The sequence below is a fragment of the Ranitomeya imitator genome, chromosome 4, assembly GCF_032444005.1.
Source record: "Ranitomeya imitator isolate aRanImi1 chromosome 4, aRanImi1.pri, whole genome shotgun sequence".
Classification (NCBI taxonomy): domain Eukaryota; kingdom Metazoa; phylum Chordata; class Amphibia; order Anura; family Dendrobatidae; genus Ranitomeya; species Ranitomeya imitator.
In genome coordinates this window covers 514802222-514827488 of record NC_091285.1, presented here as the reverse complement: position 1 = coordinate 514827488, position 25267 = coordinate 514802222, and the positions used below count along the sequence as shown (strand labels likewise).

General features: G+C 43.0%; 1 protein-coding gene and 1 long non-coding RNA gene across 2 annotated transcripts in view; one reads left to right on the top strand and one right to left on the bottom strand.

The window, feature by feature from the left end:
* ADAMTSL3 (ADAMTS like 3) overlaps positions 1–25267 on the bottom strand; it is an 810189-nt gene that overhangs the window by 639351 nt on the left and 145571 nt on the right. The window lies entirely within an intron of this gene.
* Positions 15311–15917, top strand: LOC138674231 (uncharacterized). The gene is made up of 2 exons (XR_011320541.1): positions 15311–15501; positions 15887–15917. It is a non-coding gene; the product is annotated as an uncharacterized lncRNA (long non-coding RNA).

Genomic DNA, 25267 nt, shown 5'->3' with positions numbered 1-25267 from the left:
GGTCAGAAACAAAATTTCATCTCAATACTTTGTAATATATCCTTTGTTGGCAATGACAGAGGTCAAACGTTTTCTGTAAGTCTTCACAAGGTTGCCACACACTGTTGTTGGTATGTTGGCCCATTCCTCCATGCAGATCTCCTCTAAAGCAGTGATGTTTTTGGCTTTTCGCTTGGCAACACGGACTTTCAACTCCCTCCAAAGGTTTTCTATAGGGTTGAGATCTGGAGACTGGCTAGGCCACTCCAGGACCTTGAAATGCTTCTTACGAAGCCACTCCTTCGTTGCCCTGGCGGTGTGCTTTGGATCATTGTCATGTTGAAAGACCCAGCCACGTTTCATCTTCAATGCCCTTGCTGATGGAAGGAGGTTTGCACTCAAAATCTCACGATACATGGCCCCATTCATTCTTTCATGTACACAGATCAGTCGTCCTGGCCCCTTTGCAGAGAAACAGCCCCAAAGCATGATGTTTCCACCACCATGCTTTACAGTAGGTATGGTGTTTGATGGATGCAACTCAGTATTCTTTTTCCTCCAAACACGACAAGTTGTGTTTCTACCAAACAGTTCCAGTTTGGTTTCATCAGACCATAGGACATTCTCCCAAAACTCCTCTGGATCATCCAAATGCTCTCTAGCAAACTTCAGACGGGCCCGGACATGTACTGGCTTAAGCAGTGGGACACGTCTGGCACTGCAGGATCTGAGTCCATGGTGGCGTAGTGTGTTGCTTATGGTAGGCCTTGTTACATTGGTCCCAGCTCTCTGCAGTTCATTCACTAGGTCCCCCCGCGTGGTTCTGGGATTTTTGCTCACCGTTCTTGTGATCATTCTGACCCCACGGGGTGGGATTTTGTGTGGAGCCCCAGATCGAAGGAGATTATCAGTGGTCTTGTATGTCTTCCATTTTCTAATTATTGCTCCCACTGTTGATTTCTTCACTCCAAGCTGGTTGGCTATTGCAGATTCAGTCTTCCCAGCCTGGTGCAGGGCTACAATTTTGTTTCTGGTGTCCTTTGACAGCTCTTTGGTCTTCACCATAGTGGAGTTTGGAGTCAGACTGTTTGAGGGTGTGCACAGGTGTCTTTTTATACTGATAACAAGTTTAAACAGGTGCCTTTACTACAGGTAATGAGTGGAGGAAAGAGGAGACTCTTAAAGAAGAAGTTACAGGTCTGTGAGAGCCAGAAATCTTGATTGTTTGTTTCTGACCAAATACTTATTTTCCACCATAATATGCAAAAAAAATGATAAAAAAACAGACAATGTGATTTTCTGGATTTTTTTTTCTCAGTTTGTCTCCCATAGTTGAGGTCTACCTATGATGTAAATTACAGACGCCTCTCATCTTTTTAAGTGGTGGAACTTGCACTATTGCTGACTGACTAAATACTTTTTTGCCCCACTGTATTACCTGTCTAGCAGGAAACGCTGATAACATCACATTTATCTTAATGAAAATACCAATGGGAAGTTAACCTAAGTTGATTAAATATATTTCATGACAGAACATGAAGCAGGAATTGCAAAGATCATAAAACTTACAACTAGTCAAGTTGACAAGTTTAAGATAGCAGGACAGGCCGCAGGCTATTAAGTGTGCAGTGTAAGGAACAGAGTACTTCATTAGAAACTTTAACAATCAAAATCATCTTCAAGTTCGTGATGTTTTACTGACTGCAGACCAATAATACGTATAAGTGTCCTCAACCATCACTGGCATCGTTTAAAAAGTGGGAGAGTCTAAAGCTTCATTTTTCTATTACCGTTTTACAGATTAAAGAGGTTGTCCACTATGAATAACCTTTACCATAGGATGAGATACTTTTTTTTTGGGGGGGACTATAAGACACACTTTTTCCTCCCAAATTTTGGAGGAAAGTGGGAGGGGCATCTTATAGTCCAGCTGTGGCTGTGGATGGGGGGATGGGAGAGCCACCTCTCTGCACTGAAGTCGGTGCCTAGGGTGGGTGAGACTATGGGAATGGAGAGCAGTGAATGTTCTTTCTCTTTAATAGCACACACATGTGATCAATCGACCAACAGCTGTGACTAACAGTGTGCCCGCTATTAAAGAAAATTAATATTCACTGCTCTCCACTGCAATAGTCCCGGGCGTGAGGAGCAGTATATATTCAGGGAGCTAACCTCAGCGTGTGGGGATGCATGGCAGTGCTATCATGCCCTGTTTACACTCTGAAATCAGCTGCTAGCATCAGAACAGGACAGCAATGCTGTGAGAGAGCAGAGGGAAGGTGAGTAGAATCAGTTATTGTATGCGGCGTGATGGGGGCAACATATACCTGGATGTGGGGCCATGTATATCATGATTAACACTATTCTGCCATGTGTTTGACCACGGAGACATGTTATCTAGATCTTTTATATTATATACTGTTTTTATTGTCCTACATAATTTTGTGTCACCAGCAAAATCTCACACTTTACTCTCAATCACATCCACAAAGTCATTAAGAGATTAAAAAGAATTGGTCTTAGCACAGATCCTTGCAGTACACACTGCTGACTTTAGCCAATTTAGATAATGAAACATATATACAAGGACTCTTTGTTTTCTGTCCCATAGCTAGTTTTTTACTCAAGTGCATATTGTTTCCCTTAGTCAATGGTTCTGGAGCTTCAGTACAAGGCTGTTGTGTGGTCAAGTACCAAACACCTTTGTAAAGAAAGCTATTTGAGTGCAGAAGTGACATCACATCAACAGATCTGCAACCAATCGCTGATAGCAGCGACTCTGCCAGTGTATAAGGCAAGAGCTGCTACAGCCAAACTTCAAAGACCCAGTCAGTGGCAGAGAGCCAGCGCTGGACATGGTGAGGGTAAGTAACATTCATTTTCTATAACTAGCTCAGCAAATAGCATAACGTTTTCTTAAGGGTGACAATTCCTGTAGATCTACATAAATAATTTGTACGCTTTCTGATCTTGTACCATATATTCATACTGTAGTAACTTACAAAACTCAGTTTTCTGCCACTCTGTCTACTGTCAGACATGTGACCAATGTATTTCTGCATTGCTTCGTATTTGCAAAGAGATTTAGCTGATAATTTGCTTTGAGTTCTGTAATATGTAATTTTACATAACTTTGTAACAACTCAGCATTGTACCCCATGTTCATAGATATACACTGCACTGTTTGTACAGTCATAGTAGGTCTCCTATTCTGGTGTGTGGGATCTTTACTTTACTTCCATCTGTCCAGGTCTGAGACACAGAGTTTTTTCCTGTTGTACTTAGGCCTATATCATATAGTTGAAATACTGCCTCTTTCTAGGGTCAGTACTATACCTCAAGACCAAGACTTCACCCAATGCTACAACACAAATTTGAATTACCATAGAGCAAGGGTGCAATACATTTTTGGTACAAGGGCCACACTGTCATATTGAAGTGCTGCAAAAAATTCTTTAAAGGCGTAGTTACAGGAATACAGCACCATCAGTACATTAATACATCACCGGAACCAAATTTTGAGTATTTGACAAGGATTTGGAGAGTTTATGCTACTCAAAATCAGTGTGAATGAACACTAACCTAAACTTAGTTTTTTTGGAGCAGAAACTCACCAAATCCTCCTCATAATCTCAACATAAGACATTTTTTAAGGTTTAACATAGCTATGAAATTGTAGATTGCTACATGTGTACAAGATCAGAACTACAATCAGCACATAACTACAACACCAGAACTACTGTCAGTAAATGAATGCAGTGCCAGAATCATTATCAGTACATCAGTGCAGCACCAGAACCACCATCAGCACATGAGTGCTGCACCAGAACCACCGTCAGTACATGAGGGCAGTGCCAGAACTACCATCAGTATGTGAATGCAGTGCCATAACAACTTTCCGTACATGAATGCATTGACAGAACCACCTTTAGTACATGAATGCAGTGCCAGAACCACCATCAGTACATGAATTCAGTACCAGAAACACCGTCCGTACATGCAGGCACAACATCCTTCAATCCCTTGGTGGGCCGCATGTTGTCCAGGCCTGCCATAGAGCTGTAGTTATTGTTATTCACACTATGGGATAATCCATGAGTAGTGAACTTATTTGGTTCTGAGACCTTCATCAGTTTTTTGGAATGCCCTATTCACACCATTAGCGCCCGCTCACATGAGCATATACATCGGACGAATGCTTTCTGATGTTTTATTAGATAGCACTCCGACCAATATTATTCTCTGAGGCAGAGCAACTCGGCATTTTTTTGTCATGCCTACTCGGCATGAGAAAAAAAAATCGCAGCATGTTGTGAGTTGCTGCGCAAATCAGATCACACTCACCTATTCACATCAATGGGTGCGTGGAAAACATCGGACTGCACTCAGATGACATCATGACTCACACAATGGAGAAATCTTGCTCTCCATCTTCTCCTCACTTGTGCTACGAATCTCTCATCCAAAACAACTTGATCATACTTTGGTGACACTCTAATCAAAGTCTGATCAGAGTTTGACCCAAGTGTCATTTACATAATCGATCTGATTCTCACGGATAAGAGAATTTACGCTCCTGTGACCCTGGCTTTAAGCAGGGATACTAGCATTATGTTGTCCAAGTAGAGTTACATTTTTGACTGTCAGCATTAAGCAAGTACAACTCTGCTTGAACAACATAGAAGTGATGCTGAGAGAGGTGGTGCAGGGGCAACTATTGAAGTAACTGTGATGTTGCATCCCCTCCATTCTCAGAATTGGTGGGAATTAAACTTCCGATATATCCAAGCACTAAAGGTACCGTCACATTTAGCGACGCTGCAGCGATCTAGACAACGATCCCGATCGCTGCAGCGTCGCTGTTTGGTCGCTGGAGAGCTGTCACACAGACAGCTCTCCAGCGACCAACGATGCCGGTCCCCTGGTAACCAGGGTAAACATCGGGTTACTAAGCGCAGGGCCGCGCTTAGTAACCCGATGTTTACCCTGGATACAAGCGTAAACGTAAAAAAAACCAAACACTACATACTCACATTCCAGTGTCTGTCCCCCGGCGCTGTGCTTCTCTGCACTGACTGTGAGCGCCAGCCGGAAAGCACAGCGGTGACGTCACCGCTGTGCTCTGCTTCCGGCTGGCCGGCGCTCACAGTGCAGAGAAGCACAGCGCCGGAGGACAGACAGCGGAAGGTAAGTATGTAGTGTTTGTGTTTTTTTACGTTTACGCTGGTAACCAGGGTAAACATCGGGTTACTAAGCGCAGCCCTGCACTTAGTAACCCGATGTTTACCCTGGTTACCAGTGAAGACATCGCTGAATCGGCGTCACACACGCCGATTCAGCGATGTCTGCGGGAGTCCAGCGACGAAATAAAGTGCTGGACTTTCTGCGCCGACCAACGATGTCACAGCGGGATCCTGATCGCTGCTGCGTGTCAAACACAACGATATCGCTAGCCAGGACACTGCAACGTCACAGATCGCTAGCGATATCGTTGAGTGTGACGGTACCTTAACCCATCAATTTACAAGACTGAAAGTCCCCTCCATTAGTAGTCATTAGTGCTTTTGTGCACTTGAGTTTTGTAAGAAACACAATACAAATGAATCAGCAAAGTGCAATCTAAAGATTTCCAGCATATACATCCAGCTTAAAAGGGCACAGTGCAAACCAAAAAGTAAATTTGTGCCAGGAACCCATTCTTTAAAAAATATAGACCCCAAATGTCCTATTTCTCGTGCTTTTCATTGACCAACGCCAGTACGATTGTATGTGCTCTAGTAAATTTGGAATATTCACAAGCAAATTACATAGCCTCATGGAACGCTGGTATCTCTAAGGACTTGTTAGCATTTGGCTACAGACATGAATTAAATGACATATACAGAAGTTATCACACACGAGGAATGAACTCATCTATTGTTACCTATGAGCTTGTGAGCATTCAATTACGCATGAAGGGACCTTTAAAATGATGTTACTAATTTACTATTCTTTACATAGTGGTGACATATTTCACAGTAATATTTTGAGAATACATTTATTTTTATTAGTTCCCATCCCCAGTTAAGCACAGTTTATTTAGTCTGTCAGTAATATACACATTTATATATTGTACAGGCTAAGGATAATTGCATAGGTAACCAATTAAGGCCACGTTCACATTTGCGTTGTGCGCCGCTGCGTCGGCGACGCAACGCACAACGCAAATAAAAACGCACCAAAACGCATGCAAAAACACTGCGTTTTGCGACGCATGCGTCGTTTTTTGCCGAAATTTGGACGCAAGAAAAATGCAACTTGTTGCGTTTTCTTGGTCCGACGCTTGCGGCAAAAAAGACGCATGCGTCGCACAACGCAACAAACAAAAACGCATGCGTCCCCCATGTTAAATATAGGGGCGCATGACGCATGCGTCGCCGCTGCGTCGCCCGACGCAAACCCGACGCAAACTAGCATAACGCTAGTGTGAACGTAGCCTAAAGGATATAGTCACCTTCTGGGGCATTTTGAATTAGGAGAAAACTAAAAACCAATCAATTTTCCTTCTTTTGAGCTCAGCTTATTTGCAACCACATGAAAATTGAGATAGGTAGATAGATTACATAGACAGTAGATGTCAGATAGATAGAAAATAGATAGCAGATGGATAAACAGATAGATTGCACAGCAAATATAGAGATAAAGAGAAGATAGATACACTTTATTGACACGTTGGGACTAGGGATGAGCGGACCCGTGGATGTTTGGGTTTGTCAGGTTTGAGCGAACTTTGGTTCAAAGCTTGGTTTGGGTGCCAGAACGCTTCCCAAACCCGAACCCTATAGAATTCAATGGGGACTCCAACTTTCATGATGTAAAATGGTTGTAGAAAGGGCTACAGAGCTGCCAAAGGCTCTCCCTCCTCAGTATCCGAACTCTGAAACCTAAAATGGACTTCCGGGAGTTCAGCACCAGACTCAAGATGTTCGTTTCGCTCTCTAGCTGGGACAGTCCCACTACCGCAAGTGTATAAAATCCAGCCCCCTCCAGTCTTCCTCTACAATCATTTGTGAAAGAGCATCAGTGAATTTGAGTATGGCCCAATGGCCCTGTAAAAGAATTTCACCTTTATAAATGACAAATGTTTTCTTCAGTCACTGCACTTCCCCAAAAAATACAAAAAAAGAAATCAAGATATCAAATGTACCCCAAAGTGGTATGAATGAAAAAGTCAGCGCACAAAAAACAAGCCCTCATACTGCACTGTACAGGGAAAAATAAAAAATACAGTCTAAAAACATGGCCACAGAAACGGTTTCTTTTTCTACAAATTTCAGAATTTGTATTACCACTAAAATAACAAAAAACTAGACAAGATTGACGTGACAGGTCATTTTAACAGCAAAATGAACTACCGTATGTAAAAACAAAACTCCAAAAATATGGCAGATTAGTTTTGTTTTCCCAATCTTACCATAATTGGATTTTTTTCAGTAAAATATATAGTAAAATTAATACGGTCTTTAAAAACTACAACTCATCCCACAAAAAACAAGCCCTCATATGGCTATAGGCAAAAAAGTTATGGCTTTTGGAAGAAGGGGTGGAAAAAATGAAAGGGCAAAAAAATGAAAAACGCCTGGGTCATTAAGGGGTTAATGCATAAGAAATGAACATTATAGATTTGATGCAGTCATCTTTTAGTTGTCATTATCTTGGTTCAGCTGTCATCATTTACTGGAGCGAAGGCTCTAAACCTAATGGAGGTCATGGTGGATTTGTAGGAAGGAATACACAAGACACTGCGCTTACAGCGAATTCCTTCCAAGGGAAAAAAAAAACATGTCAACACTTCTATTTGTTGACAGCTACAACTTGTTCTAAAAAAAAAGGTGTGGATTGAAATATAAGTGGGAGTCAGATAAATATATCTTTTCTGGTTAGTGCACAAGGCCCCTACCCTGCTATGTAGTGCTGAACTCACTATAGGAAAGTTGTGTTGAATTCTTGAGCTTCATTTAGGACAGTATTTATGGCTCAGGTTTACCATTTGGGAAGACTTAAAATGGACCTGTCAAAATGTAGCAACATAGACTTCATTAAAAGAGCACTTAATGGCATTGATCTACTAAGCTGGACCATACTGAAATATGTATCACACTTTCCTAGTCATTTTCAGCTACTAAGCTAATTAATTGTGTTTGTGACAACTGCCCAGAAAGCAAAGAACAATTGTATGTTGCGAAAAGTAACAAAATTAGTTAATAATAATTGTGAGTCCTATTATGTAGTCCTAGCTGTCTACATTGGGCAGGTGAGCATCAGATGTGCACCATGGAGCAATGTTAGAAGGTGATCTGGTCTGATGAATATTCTCTACTTTTGCATCATTTTGAGGCTTTAGGTTAAATTGCTATGATGAGGTTTTGATGAATTACTGAAGCTGCGCATTTACTCTGCACTAAGAAACGCAGTATCTTACAGTACCAGCAAAGTGGATAGAATTATAGTATCTCATGCCCACTGTCGTATGGTCAAATACTATGAGGTATCAAAAACTAAGCAGCTGTTTAAAACATGACATACAAAAAAGAGACAAAAGTGGCAAATTTACCAACTTTATAAAAACCCAGCCTCCTCTGACCTTGTGCCAAAACAGAGCAGCAATGGGTTCTTCTAAGCAGCTGCCTAGCACTCTGAAAATTAAAATGGTGGAGGCCCACAAAGCAGGAGAAGGCTATAAGAAGATAAAGTGTTTTCAAGTTGTCCTTTCCTCAGTTTGAAATGCAATTAAGAAATGGCAGTTAACAGGAACAGTGGAGGTCAAGATAAAGTCTGGAAGACCAAGAAAAATTTCAGTAAGAGATGGTGTTAAGGGCTGGCGGAACGCACCGAGTAAATAGTGAGATGAAATTTGGTGCGTTCGCAGCCCAAGGTCCACCGTGCAGGAGAGAAACCTGCTGCTGGCAAATGGCGGCACTATATGGCGGTAGAAGCGAACTCTGTTACTTCACAGAGTCGCCCATAAAGAAAGCACTGTGTCCTGTTTAGCTCACAGGAGTACACAGCAACTGTTGAGCTGATAGCAGTCTGTGGTCATGCAGTCAAAGAGGCACACATATAATCTCCTTACTGGAGCTGCCGGTATTCTAGTGGCTTATTTCAGCCGGATGCCCTGAATGCACACACACAATCTCCTCACCGGAGGTGCCAATATTCTAGTGGCTTATTTCAGCCGAGCCTTGAATACACACATGTATGACCACATTGGCGCAAAATTCATGACATAAATTGATACTAGCGCATGGCCGTGCGGTCATGTGAACATTTTATAGCTGCAGCAACTTCAGGACCTTCCCAGAAGGACCAATGGAAAGCTGCCACAGAACTTGAACAGGTTTAGGACATTCCTAGAGGGCAAATGGGAGTTGCTGCAGTACCTGAGCATGTGACCCTTGATCTCCAATGAGAGATCTTACCCTGGGCATGCTCAGAAGGGGAAAAGCAGGACTTAATCCCAAAGACGTCTGCTCACCACTGACCCATATGGCTACAATGGCAGAACCTGGAAAGTAGGTACAAAAGTATTGCCCAGAGGCACTGACTCTAGCGAAACCGGAGCTACGGTTCTCAGGCTCTCAAAAGGGACAATAAGGCGAGGCTCCCCCTCCTCCTCCTCAGAAGACACAACAGAGCGAGAGAGCGTCAGCACGAATGTTCTTCTCCCCAGAGAGATAATGGAGGGTGAAGTGGAACCGGGAGAAGAACAAGGACCATCTGGCCTGATGACAATTTAGCCGCTGGGCTGTTTGTAAGTATACCAAATGTTTGTGGTCAGTGAAGACTTGCAAGGGAAAGCGAGCCTCCTCCAAAAGATGTCTCCACTCTGAGAAGGCCAACTTCATTGCTAGCAACTCCCTGTCCCCGATGGAATAATCCCTCTCCGCTGGTGTGAAGGTCTTGGAGAAGAAGCAAGGATGCTTCCGACCTTGAGCATCCTTTTGGAAGAGGACTGCTCCAGCACCAACGGATGAGGCTTCCACCTCCAATATAAACGGCTTATCAACATCGGGACGATGTAGGATGGGAGCACTAGCAAAATAAATAAATAAATCTTTATTTTTATATAGCGCTAACATATTCCACAGCGCTTTACAGTTTGAACACATTATCATCATCGCTGTCCCCAATGGGGCTCACAATCTAAATTCCCTATCAGAAAATGAGACTTTATAGAAGTGAAAGCCTTGGAGACCTCTTCAGACCACAATTTGGGATTTGCTCCCTTCTTGGTGAGGGCTACCAAGGTAGTTACCAAAGTTGAGAAGTGGGGAATGAACTGGCGATAGTAATTAATGAACACCATAAATCACTGCACTGCTTTAAGAGGATGTGGTTCTAGCCTGTAGTTTGGCAGGATCCATAGCCAATCCCTGGGCGGAGATGATATAGCCCAGGAAAGGTAAAGACTCCTGCTCAAACATACAATTCTCCAACTTTGCATAGAGGGAATTTGCCCGTAAGAGGTCGAAGATTCTGCAAACATCTCTCCGGTGGGAGTCAATATCTGAAGAGAAGATGAGAATATCATCCAGATAGAATACGACCGAGGTGGAGAGCATATCCCGGAAAATATCGTTAACAAAGTCTTGGAAAATGGCTGGGGCATTACAGAGCCCGAAGGGCATCACCAGATATTCATAGTGCCCATCCCTGGTATTTAAAGCCGTCTTCCACTCGTCCCCGTCACGAATGCAAATCAGGTTATAAGCACCCCGCAGATCTAATTTGGTAAATACCCTTGCTCCCCGTAGCCTATCAAAGAGCTCAGAAATCAGGGGCAACGGGTACTTATTCTTAACAGTGATGGCGTTAAGACCCCTGTAATCTATGCATGGACGCAATTCTCCGCTTTTCTTCTGCACGAAGAAGAACCCCGCCCCTGCAGGTGGCGCTGACTTCCTAATGAACCCTCTTGCCAAATTCTCCTGGATGTATTGGGACATAGCCTCCGTTTCCGGGAGAGAGAGGGGATAGACCCATTCCTGAGGAGGTTCTGCTCCAGGCATGAGATCAATAGGACAGTCATAGGGGTGGTGAGGTGGAAGGGTCTCCGCAGCTTTTTGGAGAACACGTCTGCATAGGACCAATAGCACTTGGGAAGGAAGTAAGATCTGCAGGTATCTCTGTAGTGGTAACCTGAACGCACTCCCTCACACATCTGCCCTTACATGATTCACTCCAACTCAATATCCTCCCAGAGGTCCACTCAATATTTTGGAAGTGGAAACGGAGATAGGGTATTCCCAGCAGAATCTCGTCTATTCCCTAGGGAAGGATAAGAAGGGAAATAATCTCCAGATGGGAAGGGGACATGGATAATGTGAAAGGGATAGCCTGATGTGTGATTTGTAAGGGCAGTGTCGACCCATTCACTACTTGGACAGTTACCGGTTTGGCGAGCATCACCAGAGGTATTGCGTGGCGGTGAGCAAAGGCAGAGGACATGAAATTCCCCTCTGCCCCTGAGTCAACACAAAGCTCGACTGTTAGAGTGGATGAGCCTAATGTGATTGTCCCTTTAAAGGACAGCTTAGAGGAAAATGCCGCTGTGTCCAGTGAACCACCTCCAATGGTTACAGGACGCGATCGTTTTCTTGACCCCTGAGGACATTTATTAGCATAATGTCCTAACTGTTGGCAAATATTACAAACCATGGGTACTCGAGTGGCCCGGGACTTAAGTCCCGCTCGAGAAACCTCCATGGCCTCATGGGAGTCGGATGCCTGAACGGAAGATTCTAGAGGTCTGGCGAAGGTGGGAGCCAGCCGGAACCTCTGCCTACACTGGGTCTGCTCTAACCTCCGCTCGTTCAAATGGAGGTCGATGCAGGTAGATATTGTAATGAGCTCGTCCAGTGTAGCGGGAATCTCCCTGGAGGCCTAGGCATCCTTCAGATGGTCTGCCAGTCTTTTCCAGAACACCGGAATAAGGACTTTATCTGGCCACTTCAGCTCTGAGACCAGAGTCCGGAACTGGACAGCAAACTGGCTGGCCATGGACGAACCCTGTGATATTGCCAACAGTTGGAGCGCCGTATCGTGGGTGACACGAGGTCCTAGAAAGACCTGTTTCAGAGATTCCAGGAAGAGAGGAGCACTCTGCACCACACGATCATTGTGCTCCCACAGCCCACTCCAACGCCCTGCCTGACAAAAGGGATAAGATAAAACCCACTTTCGCCCGTTCCGTAGGAAAGCGTGCAGCCAGGAGCTCTAGATGTATGGAGCACTGACTCATGAATCCCCGACACTGCTTACTGTCACCAGCAAACTTCTCTGGAAGCGGGAGACGGGATAAAGTTGGAGCAGGAGTGGCAGAGGACAAACTGGCTGCAGCCACACTAGCAGCCTGTACAGCAACTGCGGTAACATCCACAGCTGAGGTTGTGCACTCGAGAGCCGCCTACCTACCCTCCAGCTGCTGGATGTATCGCAAGGACTGCTGTATGTCCACCATTTAGTAGCCAGACCCTGGCGCTAGTATTGTGTTAAAGGCTGGCGGAAGGCACCAAGTAAATAGTGAGATGATATTTAGTGCGTTCGCAGCCCGGGGTCCACCGTGCAGGAGAGAAACCTGCTGCTGGCAAATGGCGGCACTATATGGCGGTAGAAGCGAATTCTGTTACTTCACAGAGTCGCCCATAAAGAAAGCACTGTGTCCTGTTTAGCTCACAGGCGTACACAGCAAATGCTGAGCTGATGGCAGTCTGTGGTCACGCAGTCAAAGAGGCACACATACAATTTCCTCACCGGAGGTGCCGGTATTCTAGTGGCTTATTTCAGCCGGAGCCCTGAATGCACACACACAATCTCCTCCCCGGAGGTGCCGGTATTCTAGTGGCTTATTTCAGCAGAGCCCTGAATACACACATGTATGACCACATTGGCGCAAAACTCATGACATAACTTGATACTAGCGCATGGCCGTGCGGTCATGCGAACCTTTTATAGCTGCAGCAACTTCAGGACCTTTCCAGAAGGACCAATGGAAAGCTGCCACAGAACTTGAACAGGTTCAGGACCTTCCTAGAGGACCAATGGGAGTTGCTGCAGTACCTGAGCATGTGACCCTTGATCTCCAATAAGAGATCTTACCCTGGGCATGCTCAGAAGGGGAAAAGCAGGACTTAGTCCCAAAGACGTCTGCTCGCCGCTGACCCATATGGTTACAATGGCAGAACCAGGAAAGGCAGCAGTAACCTTTTGCACAGTATCAGGCTGAGCTAGACACTGGGACCGATGTATGCAGTGAGCAGGCTCTACTGTGGCAGGAGAAGAATGGGAGACCACAGCGGAGATGGCTCGAGATTCCCCCTGTGCAGAGGCGGGAACTTGATTCCTAACAGCTGGTCATAGGATTGCAAGAGAGAAAATATTTGTAGTCTTGTTAAAAAAAAAATGCATGTGAATGTGCCATAACACAGGGCTTTCAGGAAGAAAAACATATATTTTATTTTTTATTGCTGATGATGACAGGATAATAAGCTAAGCTGTCAATGAGTAGAATACAGTAACTAATTTGACTTGATAATAAGAAAATGAAGTTACTTTTCATTGAATAGAAATAATTTAATAAATAAAATATCTGAAAAGTATTCATTCTGTTTAGCCAATAGTATGTACTAAGTGTGTAATCCTTCCTTCTTGTGGGTAAAATAACTTTTACACAACCAGGGCCAAAGACAATAAATTCTCTTTATGTGGTGATAAATATTCCATGGTCTGAGAAATACAGAAAATAAGCAGCATGGCAAGAAAGTAACTGTCACAGCAATCCGGCTGAGGACTGAAATTGGGCACTGCTCTGGAATCTTCCACATCCAATGCTGACAGATAGGGAAACTGTTTCTTAAATTGGCAAAGTTCTAGAATTCTTTGTAGAATTGTAACAAACTAATAATACTTCCTTCCTTTGCAAAAAGGGAACAATTAATCCCTGTCCAGAGGCTTGCCATCTAATTATGGGCCGTAAGGCTTATAGTGTAGAAAGATTCCCACATGTCCGCGGGCTTATAGAGAGATGGATATGTCGTCTCCTGTCACTGTTTGTAGAAGGAAGAATCTAGGAAGTCGACATTCACAAAAGCTTTCAGTGGATCACTCAGCTAACATGCAGCTGACTCCAATGTGTTTATTTTTATGGAGAACCCATAAGAATTCTCAGTGGGAAGGCCACACCACTCACGTCACCGGAGCACGGAGAAGATAACCAGTGATTTCAACTGAATGCAAGGAATTTTTTCCAAATGAGCACATCATGCTTTCCTAGCATTAAAAAGGTATTTCTTCCATTTCAGTTCCATTAATCAGCCAGCTGAGATTACCCTAAGATGAAGTTCCTTTTATGTACTCAGCATCCTATAAAGTGTTCATTGTGATTAGGGCCCTTTGTGTGCCAAGACAAACTGAAGCACACCTTTTGGTATGGCACTACATAGAGAACACTGTGTCGTATTGCACAAGCAACACTTGAGATCAGCTCTTACATAAATATGAAACAATGTCTGGGTAAGGTTTTCATTAGATCAGTTTCTTGCATTTTTAGGACTTTACTGAATCATCTCTTTAGGGAAATATTCAATGAAAAAGCCTTTGATAACGTGATACCTGCTAATATAATAACAAATTTCCATGTAGCCTATGTACAATCTTGCTAGTAAAACCATGATAATTCTCTTCAACTACACAATGTGATGATATTCAGGTCATAATTATTGTATATGTCATGGTCTTTCATGAAATAAGACAATACCTTTAACCCTGCTGTTCTGTTAGGTCAAAAATGACCGTTTTTGAAATTCTATAATGTTATAAAAATTCAGCGTGTGATTCTGAGACTTGAGGCTCCCTGACTTTTCGTCATTAGGGGGGTACTCTCTGTGGGAATTTTTTTTTTTTTTTAATTTTTGTTTACTTTATTTGGTACAATTTTTTTTACACTTGTACTGTTCGGTCAAAAATGACCGATAGGCCTTTATTCAGCTCTCCAGACAATTTTTGACAAAAATAAAGGTGCTATCACCTCATTTTGAACTATATATTGCATCTACTACTATTTATCAATGTATCTGACTACTTTTGGTCAGAAAAGATTTACACATACCAACATTTTCAAGTTGCGATACAGCCGACAGATTCGCTTCCAGTATAGCTATGCGCAATTTATTTCACTGGTTTTTATTTACCCTCCTGTTCATATAGATCTAGTTCCATTCAGTTGTCAACATTTCATATTGTAAATCATGATTTTCTGATTTTCCATGTGTTTGCTGGTTGTACAGTATTACACTGTGCAATGCTGTCCTAAGCAGAATTCACCTAAAGTGTTGTACTGTGAGCTTTTTCCTGCTGCAGGGTGGTGTCTGCTCTGATCTTATCTGCAGACAGATAACATAGCAGTGTAGAGTTTCAGTTCAGCTGGAGACAACACAGAGTGAGCAGAGGTTCAGACGTCAGAGCTCTGAAGTCCCATTTTTACAGGTATGTTACAGATAAATTATTCTTTTATTCTAAAATTATTCAATATTCTCACTGCTGTGATAAAATGGATGATAGGGGGTTAGCATTAGGGTTGTGTAGACTCAATGTCTGCTTATGAGTACATATTCTCACTGCTGTGATAGAATGGATGATAGGGGGTTAGCATTAGGGTTGTGTAGACTCAATGTCTGCTTATGAGTACATATTCTCACTGCTGTGATAGAATGAGTGCATGCCTCATTTTTGTTTGCGACGCTCCAGCACCATAATCACAGGGCATATCTCAATGTGTGACGGGACGTTATTGTGTGTATTGTTGCGAAATTGTTTTGATTTTTTTTTTCATTCATTGTTTATGGATATATTTTATTTTTTCATTCAACAGTGATGCCTTACAGCATGAGAAGAAGACACTTCACCCAAGCTGAATTGGAGGAGTTTATAAACGACTCCGATACAGACGAGGATGTTAGGTCCGGTCAAAAATGACCGGGAACAGTATAAGTGTATAAAAAAACAACGTTTTTTGCCATTTTATAGAGAAAAAAGCTTTTTTTTTTTTTTGCCTTTGAAAAAAGTATATCTACATAATGTTTGATATTATTACTTATAGTTAACATTTAGATCAAGATTTTTTTTTTATCTGCAAAAATAATCAATTTTTACAAAAATCGAAAAAATACCATGTTCCATTTTGGATATAAAAAAAATATAAAACAAGCTTTGTATTTATTTTTTTTCTGGTATTTGAACAACCATCTTCACAAGCAATATAATAGTGCAAAAACTGTTTAAAAAAACCACTTAGATTAGCTAAAAATGATTATTTTATAAGGACGGTCAAAAATGACCGGGAACAGTACAAGTGTATGTGAAATCTAAACAGAACAGCAGGGTTAAATGGAAGCGATGACATAGATTTTGGCCAACCACAAGATTTGCTGCGGTACCTTGCTTTTGCAAATCACTTTGTTTATGCCCACAGGGGCATGTTTACGTAATTAAAGGGAGGATTCGTGTAACACCCCAGGTAACCGGTTGTTACAGTGATGTTGTCTTCCTTTTGGGGAGGGTGATGTCATGCCTGGAGGCAAGGAGGATTCCCTTTAACAGGTAATACACCTACATGCAACACATTCTGAATCCAGGCCAGAAGGGGGAGCTCTAAACCCAGATTCAGGGGAGCTTCCCCCAGATATATATATTCTGGTCTGGTTAGTTAGTTGTTGAGAGGAGTTGGAGGAGAGAGGAATGTGAGTAGAGAGTGGTGCTGCAGCTCCAGGACAGAAGAGAACCAGATGGGTTGCATTGATATCAAGTGTGAGAGGGGAGAAGCAAAGGAGAACAAAGGCGTTCGGAGGGGAACTGTGACCGGGCACCCTCTGAGCTGAAGCACAGGAACTGGGCACCGGGAGCACAAGGCTACGTAGTACTCCACGTCCCACAGCAATACTGGAGGGCAGAAGACTTTATGTAGTCTGTCTGCACCCACAACCAAAGGTGCAGCAGTACACAGAGCCCGGGTCATGATGAAGACCCTGTAAAAAGGCTTGCATTGCCCAACATACGGGTACTGTCCCATGACAGGAGAGAGAGGACCTTGTAAGGGAGCCACAGGCAGCAAGGAACTCGCATAAAAGCGCGAGAAGGAAGGCTTACGAACCTCACCTGGGAGATGGATCCACCAATTAATTGTGAATTTTCTTACAGGGACAACATCAGTAAAGGTTTTAGTGAGTTTTATGAAGGAGTATTGACAGTGCAGTCAACCTATTACTGCTTCTCGGAAAGTCACATGTTATGGGGAAGAGCTAACTGTTATGAGACGGTAAGATTTGAGTCAGTCAGAAAAGGATGGTGACGGCATCAAAAACTGGTATGTGAGATTCTGACAGGAGACAGATCTCTACAGGGATCTGAGCCCGGCCACAGGGTAATAGAAGGGAAGGCAGCAGACAGCGGCCATTGTGAGAGGATTTTCACTGCATTTTTGGGAGGGCAGGCCACCTTAGAGGGTAGAAAGTAGCTCAGCCATTGACGTGTAACTGAGTGAGGGTCTCCACAGAGAGAGAACCTGAAAGCAGCCAATATCACACTGAGAAACTGCTAGTCTGCAAATGTTCATCTGTAAGGAATAGGCTGACCCGTTTACCTCATAACTGTGGGGAAATATCTACATATAGTTGGTCGGCTCATCGCATGTTTTTATTTAGTCTGTCACCACCATTGAACTGAACTTACCCTACTGTTTGATTTGATTTAAAGGGGAAAAATGCCCCGACAGTGTATCAATCATCCGAACAGATTTGGCTGTGTGGTTCTTTTACACCAAAAGGCCAAGTACGTTCAATCGCTCATGATATTATAAAGATGTACCAGATGTACTTTCAGTATGTCCAAATGTGTAGAAAAATAGGGGTGGCACTGCTCATCAACTGTAATATATAGTATATTTCCACCGGTATTAATTGCGTACTTCTCAGATGTTGTAACTGCAGCTGTAAAAATCCTGACCAGGGTGCACCTCCTTATCAGAAATCGATATAGTCCACATATAAGAACAAAATAAGGGCACTCACCGATCTTCATAGGATTCAAAAACTTTATTACATCTTCACATAAAATTCATGACCGGAGCTGGCAGCGCCGCTGATGATGTGAGCAGGGGAGCAGCTGGGACGACGGCCGTTTCGCGCTGTGCTTGCGCTTCTACGGGTCCACAACTGGTCAGGTGAGACAGCGGAAATATAGTGCCGAATCAACTGCACCTCCCCTATTCAGCTGCCTGTCCCTCCCAGTCGTCAAAGCAATACAGATAAAAAAGCACAATTAAAAACATATTACCACACTCAATATCGAACATTGCACTGGATACACTATACCTATGGCTCACTTCTGATGCTACAAACTATATCCACCTGTGTAATTGAGAAAACTGCTAACGCTTATATGCAACGAGATCTCATGTCCATGATATACCCTCATTGTAAAAACACCGCCATATCCACCCTATCATTGAAGCCCAAGGGGCCCATAGCATTGCTCCGCAAAATCCACCTTGCCTCGCATTTCAATAGTAAACCGCCAAGGTCTCCCCCTCTGGTAGGTAAATTAACCTTTTCAAGACCAGCAAAAGTCATTAAATCTGCTCTTCCTTCATGTTGTTCCTTCATATGGGTAATTAGCCGTGGTACACCCTTACCAGTTACTAATGATCTACAATGTTCACGAAAACGTATATAGAGTGGTCTTATCGTTTTCCCCACATAGAAAAATCTACATGGACACCAAATTACATACACTACATGATCTGTCCGGCATGTAATAAAATCATTGACCACATGTTTCAGTGCCCCTACCTGTAATACCCGGTCCAAAATATGCTGAGCACAAAAGGAGCAGTGTCCGCACTTAAAATTCCCCTTCGGGGCTGTCGAGTTTAACCAATTGTGGCTCGGCCTACAGATACGATTCTGGACTAACCTGTCTCTCAACCTGACACTACGTCTGTTCGCTATGAATGGACCTCTAGCCACTACATCGCTCAAATCTTTGTCTCGCCCCAAAATGTGCCAATTCTTTTTGATCGCCAGTCTAATCTGCTGGTCCATATTGTTAAAGGCAAAACAAAAAGTAAATCTTTTTTCTGTTTTCTCCCTCTGTCTTTTTTGGCGAGACACCGAATGAGTGACATCTATCCTCCTCTCTTCTGACACTTGTTCCCTGGCTGATTGTAACAATTTCCGCGGATAACCTCTCTGTTCAAATCTATGCAACATCTCATCAGATTGCCGTAAAAATCCTTCCTCCGTATTGTTCACTTTGCTCACCCTCAAAAATTGACTGCGAGGTAATGCTCTTTTCACATGTCCTGGATGAAAACTATCAAAATGCATCATAGTGTTAGCAGACACTGGTTTCCGGTACAGAGAAGTACAGATTGTCTCGTTCCTGATCTCGACCAATACGTCCAAAAATTCCAATCTACAACCACCAAACACTGATGTAAACGCCATATTCATCTCGTTGGTCTCATTGAGATACTGTACAAATTCGTTAAATGTCTCTTCCGTATCGTCCCAGACCACCACTATGTCATCAATATACCTCTGGTAAAATTTAATATGTCGCAAGAAGCTGTTATTATCTGCATAAATATACCTTTCTTCGAACAAAGCCAAAAATAAACTGGCGAAAGTACAAGCTACCGGAGTACCCATCGCAGTACCCACCTTCTGTAAATACCAATCGTCCAAAAACATAAACGCATTGTGTGTGAGAATGAAATCCAAACTCCCACAAACAAATTCCCTAAATTTCTCCCCTTTATTCATTGTACACAAAATCTGTTCAATAGCCTCTACCCCCATTTTCTGGGGAATTTTTGTGTAGAGGCTTTCTACATCGATCGAGGCTAGGGAAAAATTCTCCTGCCATTCAAAATTTTGGATACTCTCCAAAAAAGATTTCGTATCCTTCAAATATGCTGGAACCTCCTTAAGTAAGGGCCGTAGTAACCAATCTATATACTGGGACAGGGGCTCCGTCAAAGACCCTATCCCAGCAACGATCGGCCTACCCGGGGGATGAAGAACAGATTTGTGTACTTTAGGGATGTGGTACCAGTGGGGTCTGGATGGGTACTCCGGCAGCAATTTCTCAGCTTTCTTGCGGGTAATAACCCCCTCTTCTACGTACTTCCTCAAAAACGATCTCAACTCCGTCTTAAATTTTACTAACGGACTACCAGCTAAGTGCATGTATGTTTCCTTATTTGATAATTGTCTCTCAGCCTCCGCGACATAATAAGATCTGGGAAGCAACACCACTTTGCCCCCTTTGTCGGCAGCTCTCACCACCGTATCTTCCCAGGACCGTATCTCCCGCATAGCTCTATTCTCGTCTCTAGTCAAATTATACCCTGGCTTCTGATAGATGAGTGCTTCGACATCTTTGATGACCTGTGCCTCAAATAAATCCACTAAATTCCCTGGAGAGACTAGTGGCATAAATTTAGACGGGACACCTCCTGTAAATGGAGTACTCTTATCTACCTCCAACCACTCATCCGTGATGGTCCCCTCGTTGATGCCCATCAGTAATCTAGCCTCCTCTCTAACGTCTGCCAGAGACGTTCATTCTCACACACAATGCGTTTATGTTTTTGGACGATTGGTATTTACAGAAGGTGGGTACTGCGATGGGTACTCCGGTAGCTTGTACTTTCGCCAATTTATTTTTGGCTTTGTTCGAAGAAAGGTATATTTATGCAGATAATAACAGCTTCTTGCGACATATTAAATTTTACCAGAGGTATATTGATGACATAGTGGTGATCTGGGACGATACGGAAGAGACATTTAACGAATTTGTACAGTATCTCAATGAGACCAACGAGATGAATATGGCGTTTACATCAGTGTTTGGTGGTTGTAGATTGGAATTTTTGGACGTATTGGTCGAGATCAGGAACGAGACAATCTGTACTTCTCTGTACCGGAAACCAGTGTCTGCTAACACTATGATGCATTTTGATAGTTTTCATCCAGGACATGTGAAAAGAGCATTACCTCGCAGTCAATTTTTGAGGGTGAGCAAAGTGAACAATACGGAGGAAGGATTTTTACGGCAATCTGATGAGATGTTGCATAGATTTGAACAGAGAGGTTATCCGCGGAAATTGTTACAATCAGCCAGGGAACAAGTGTCAGAAGAGAGGAGGATAGATGTCACTCATTCGGTGTCTCGCCAAAAAAGACAGAGGGAGAAAACAGAAAAAAGATTTACTTTTTGTTTTGCCTTTAACAATATGGACCAGCAGATTAGACTGGCGATCAAAAAGAATTGGCACATTTTGGGGCGAGACAAAGATTTGAGCGATGTAGTGGCTAGAGGTCCATTGATAGCGAACAGACGTAGTGTCAGGTTGAGAGACAGGTTAGTCCAGAATCGTATCAGTAGGCCGAGCCACAATTGGTTAAACTCGACAGCCCCGAAGGGGAATTTTAAGTGCGGACACTGCTCCTTTTGTGCTCAGCATATTTTGGACCGGGTATTACAGGTAGGGGCACTGAAACATGTGGTCAATGATTTTATTACATGCCGGACAGATCATGTAGTGTATGTAATTTGGTGTCCATGTAGATTTTTCTATGTGGGGAAAACGATAAGACCACTCTATATACGTTTTCGTGAACATTGTAGATCATTAGTAACTGGTAAGGGTGTACCACGGCTAATTACCCATATGAAGGAACAACATGAAGGAAGAGCAGATTTAATGACTTTTGCTGGTCTTGAAAAGGTTAATTTACCTACCAGAGGGGGAGACCTTGGCGGTTTACTATTGAAATGCGAGGCAAGGTGGATTTTGCGGAGCAATGCTATGGGCCCCTTGGGCTTCAATGATAGGGTGGATATGGCGGTGTTTTTACAATGAGGGTATATCATGGACATGAGATCTCGTTGCATATAAGCGTTAGCAGTTTTCTCAATTACACAGGTGGATATAGTTTGTAGCATCAGAAGTGAGCCATAGGTATAGTGTATCCAGTGCAATGTTCGATATTGAGTGTGGTAATATGTTTTTAATTGTGCTTTTTTATCTGTATTGCTTTGACAACTGGGAGGGACAGGCAGCTGAATAGGGGAGGTGCAGTTGATTCGGCACTATATTTCCGCTGTCTCACCTGACCAGTTGTGGACCCGTAGAAGCGCAAGCACAGCGCGAAACGGCCGTCGTCCCAGCTGCTCCCCTGCTCACATCATCAGTGGCGCTGCCAGCTCCGGTCATGAATTTTATGTGAAGATGTAATAAAGTTTTTGAATCCTATGAAGATCGGTGAGTGCCCTTATTTTGTTCTTATATGTGGACTATATCGATTTCTGATAAGGAGGTGCACCCTGGTCAGGATTTTTACAGCTGCAGTTACAACATCTGAGAAGTACGCAATTAATACCGGTGGAAATATACTATATATTACCGTTGATGAGCAGTGCCACCCCTATTTTTCTACACATTTGGACTTGTCGTATTGTTTGTTTCTCGGTTGAGCACGCTCTAGGTAGTGACCACAGGATCGGACTATATTAAGTTGTGTATTACCTATGGAACAGATGGATACAGCAGCGTCACAGCCGGTAGCAGGATTACTAGCAGGCCGTTTAGATGTCGACAGCTATTTTTTAGAATGTGAGCAGGTGGAGGGGATACAGTCATTAAGCACCAAAGCACTGGAACACAAAATTACTAATTTGGCCGAAAAAGAAATTAAACTATTTTGGAATAACAAATCTTTAAAGTCGTATTGTGATAATGGACGAGTCCCACGAGGACTAAGAGTTTGGAAGCAGATCTCTCAGCATAACGACGATTTAGCTTTCCGGAAAGAATGGGAGAGCATTATGCTTAAGTGCTCACAAGATTTGTTAGCCCTAGTGTTGAGAAACAATATGAAAAGCTACGACGTATTAAATAACGAGATGAGTAAAACGCAGATAGAGCTGAAGTCCAGACTATCAGTAAGCCAATGGGCGGATTTTAATAAAAAATTAGAAGGTAAATTAACACCCATACAAATCAACGTAAAACAAAGGAAACGGGACAAGTTTGTCCGGGACAAAATTGACTTTGATACAGGTCATATCTTTACCTGGTCTAATGCGAAAGAGAGTTCCGGAGGGAGTAGATCTAACCCCCGTTGGAGGAAAAAGAACATGTTTAAAAATCAGCAGCGTAAGAGAGAGTATTTGACTACAGACTCCGAGTCAAGTATGAGCGATGGGGCAGGAATATCGACTAGCTCGTTAGAATTATTGCCGGCCGCAAGTGACAATGTAGATGTATCGACCCCTTTAGGAGGAAGATCAGGAGGGGTAGAAAGAACAGACGGCGGGGCCAGACAACACAAGAGGAAACATGTGGCTTGGAATCGAAGATACTAGATAGCTTTGGACATGAGAATGCTATAATTAACCTGACTGATCACGTATTATCTGCGACACACATATCATTGCTATCTAAAGGTTTAGGTTTTTGCATCCCACAGGAGTTTGACATGACGGAATTTAGAATCGATCTGTTCAAGTCTATTCGGAAAATTCACTTGTTTAAGGCTTTTAATAATAAAGTTGATACTAGTAATGTTCCAGAGGGGGAGATTCCATGTACTATCGGTCCGTTAGGATTTATGGCGGGAACAGATTCTCTGGCAGACGTTAGAGAGGAGGCTAGATTACTGATGGGCATCAACGAGGGGACCATCACGGATGAGTGGTTGGAGGTAGATAAGAGTACTCCATTTACAGGAGGTGTCCCGTCTAAATTTATGCCACTAGTCTCTCCAGGAAATTTAGTGGATTTATTTGAGGCACAGGTCATCAAAGATGTCGAAGCACTCATCTATCAGAAGCCAGGGTATAATTTGACTAGAGACGAGAATAGAGCTATGCGGGAGATACGGTCCTGGGAAGATACGGTGGTGAGAGCTGCCGACAAAGGGGGCAAAGTGGTGTTGCTTCCCAGATCTTATTATGTCGCGGAGGCTGAGAGACAATTATCAAATAAGGAAACATACATGCACTTAGCTGGTAGTCCGTTAGTAAAATTTAAGACGGAGTTGAGATCGTTTTTGAGGAAGTACGTAGAAGAGGGGGTTATTACCCGCAAGAAAGCTGAGAAATTTCTGCCGGAGTACCCATCCAGACCCCACTGGTACCACATCCCTAAAGTACACAAATCTGTTCTTCATCCCCCGGGTAGGCCGATCGTTGCTGGGATAGGGTCTTTGACGGAGCCCCTGTCCCAGTATATAGATTGGTTACTACGGCCCTTACTTAAGGAGGTTCCAGCATATTTGAAGGATACGAAATCTTTTTTGGAGAGTATCCAAAATTTTGAATGGCAGGAGAATTTTTCCCTAGCCTCGATCGATGTAGAAAGCCTCTACACAAAAATTCCCCAGAAAATGGGGGTAGAGGCTATTGAACAGATTTTGTGTACAACGAATAAAGGGGAGAAATTTAGGGAATTTGTGTGTGGGAGTTTGGATTTCATTCTCACACACAATGCGTTTATGTTTTTGGACGATTGGTATTTACAGAAGGTGGGTACTGCGATGCGTACTCCGGTAGCTTGTACTTTCGCCAATTTATTTTTGGCTTTGTTCGAAGAAAGGTATATTTATGCAGATAATAACAGCTTCTTGCGACATATTAAATTTTACCAGAGGTATATTGATGACATAGTGGTGGTCTGGGACGATACGGAAGAGACATTTAACGAATTTGTACAGTATCTCAATGAGACCAACGAGATGAATATGGCGTTTACATCAGTGTTTGGTGGTTGTAGATTGGAATTTTTGGACGTATTGGTCGAGATCAGGAACGAGACAATCTGTACTTCTCTGTACCGGAAACCAGTGTCTGCTAACACTATGATGCATTTTGATAGTTTTCATCCAGGACATGTGAAAAGAGCATTACCTCGCAGTCAATTTTTGAGGGTGAGCAAAGTGAACAATACGGAGGAAGGATTTTTACGGCAATCTGATGAGATGTTGCATAGATTTGAACAGAGAGGTTATCCGCGGAAATTGTTACAATCAGCCAGGGAACAAGTGTCAGAAGAGAGGAGGATAGATGTCACTCATTCGGTGTCTCGCCAAAAAAGGCAGAGGGAGAAAACAGAAAAAAGATTTACTTTTTGTTTTGCCTTTAACAATATGGACCAGCAGATTAGACTGGCCATCAAAAAGAATTGGCA